We start from the raw sequence: 2,454 nt of genomic DNA, 5'->3' as shown, positions 1-2,454 counted from the left end.
GCGGTTTTAAACTGGGCAATAATTATCTAAGCCATTGCTAAGCGGCCACGGGCAGAAATTTGAGCCAATAAAATGTGTTTGCATAAGCCTTTAGTAACGATATCTTCTGGCATTTAAAGCTGTAAGTTCATCAAGTCTTGAATTTCGAGAGACTATATTATCAGTGAATATTCTCATTACATTGACGCTATAGAATCATTTTTTTTTTCTAATGGATTGGTATTAATACACTTATCACAGTTTATCGCCATTTACTGTTGCGTAAATGGAACGAGACATAAATATTATTTCCTAAATACTACTGCCGTTCGCGTTCATCTTTCCGTTACGAAATTGAGATCTAAAGAAGGCACTACTGTGTCAGTCACAACTGCAGAAAAGGCGTTTAATGATGTTGCTGAATCTTCAGTTCCCGAATGAGATGACTCGTACTTGAGGAGGTCTCTTTTCGTTTTCCATTCCATGGTTTCTCTTGGTCTGGAATGCATCAGTTCAGCGTAAAGCTGCAATTAATCTGAGACCTTCGAGGCGTCGGATTTTCACAAACTCAGATAACACCACTAAGAATTAGCGGCCACTAGATCACTCCTCTTCCGGGATTGCTTGGTGTTGGTCTCGTAGAGTGACTCGCCTTCACCCGAATTTCGGCGCATAGTTTTGTCCTCAGCATTTGGACAGCAGTTAGTAGCTCCAGGCCTTTAGTCAACGCCAGTTAGTCCTCGGCAATCGTCATAACCACTGTTACTTATTAGATTATTAAGCCAGGGGCCGGGAGGAGGTAACTATTGTGCCTCAGCGCACGGATTACTTTTTGGTCCTGTTTGGGCAGATTTCGCGCAGTCTGTTGTTCGTTGCTCGGATGTGGCAAGGGTGGAGGCTGAGACCCGAATGCGATAGCAGCAGACAACCCTCAAAAGGGGGAGAAGGGTTAAAAGGGGAAATTTTAATGGAAGATGCCAGGTAACCCTCGAGAGGACGCCTCTAATTGTTCGGTTGAACGTATTGTTCTCCACCGACACCGAATACCACAGCGCCATAGACACACCAGATCTCAAAGATGTTTATCAATGATATGATGATCAGCTCAACGGGAGTCGAGGGGCTGGGAGGGTGGAGGAGGGCACTGATCCAAGGGGTATGGGGAGGAGATTATGGCGCTCTTGTGTAGGTGGGAGGGGAGCGCATGATGTCGCAAAGGAAAACGGCTCTAATATGATCCGGGAATAGAGATGTATGTAAGTAATCATACTTAATTGTGTCATAGATTCTTCATTAGGAACTGACAGGTTGAAGTTTCATTTGAAGGCCTCAAAGGATTGTAGGCTTTAATCTGGAGTTGTAGGCCCTAAATAATCACTACTTTGTAATTTGACATGTTATGCAGATTTTTAAATGCCTCAGCCCCAGAAAAGAATGGCAGGAAATCTCCACTGATCTAGTGTTGTCTATGATAAATTTGTATGGCTGAGTGAAATGACCTGTCGATGCTACATCTTGAAAATCTATTTGCGGAATCGATTGAATATTATGGCTTATATAAAACACCGCATTCCATTCCCGGTATTTGTAGAACGAGAAGGATTAATGTCGCCTCTTCTTTCTCCTCAACATATGTAAACTGATAATCAGGATTAGGGGGAGAAAAGCTGAGAGAGGGGGAGGGGGAGGGGGAGGGGAAGGGATAGATGGAAAGAGAAAGAAAAAGAACCTGATCCACAGACTGAAAAAGTCACGTGATCATTCAGCCATCGCTCGTGTCAACCCTCGGAATATGCGGGTGCGCTTTCCACCTGTCTCCCGCCAAAAACGGGCGTTAGCCAATCAACGGCTTCCATTTGTCGCCGAGAAACAAAAGAACCAATCCCGAGAGGGCTTCAGATTCCCGCACAGACCAATGGGGATCAACAGTTGTCCGCGGCCAGGTCGATACCACCTATCAGATCTTGAGGATCGAGTTCTCTCTCTCTCTCTCTCTCTCTCTCTCTCTCTCTCTCTCTCTCTGTTTCATTGTCTAGATTTTTTAAAGATAACTATCTATATCTAACTTCTAATTTTAGTTCATGGTCATCTACGAATGTAAAGAACCGTGAATGAGGATAGTGAGCTTATTATTATAATGATTATTATTATGATTAGTATTATTATTCATAGCTAGCACGTGCTCTTCCCTACTCAGCAGCGCGCAGGGCGAACGTCCTATGGACATGAATATAATAGATTCGACATCATTATTGCAGACAGAGCTGCAGGTGGCTTATTGATTTAGCGATATAGTTCGGCGTAATACGATACCCATCGCCTCTTTGCGCATGTCTCTCTCTGCCTTTAACCTTTTCGGCTGCTCTCTCTCTCTCTCTCTCTCTCTCTCTCTCTCTCTATGCAAGTAGGCTCCGTTTTGCTTTTGTCCCTGTTTGTCGGGTTCAATTTCTCCCTGTGTGTGTGTGTGTGTGTGTC

This window comes from Macrobrachium nipponense, chromosome 2, assembly GCF_015104395.2.
Source record: "Macrobrachium nipponense isolate FS-2020 chromosome 2, ASM1510439v2, whole genome shotgun sequence".
Classification (NCBI taxonomy): domain Eukaryota; kingdom Metazoa; phylum Arthropoda; class Malacostraca; order Decapoda; family Palaemonidae; genus Macrobrachium; species Macrobrachium nipponense.
This window is presented reverse-complemented; position numbering follows the sequence as displayed.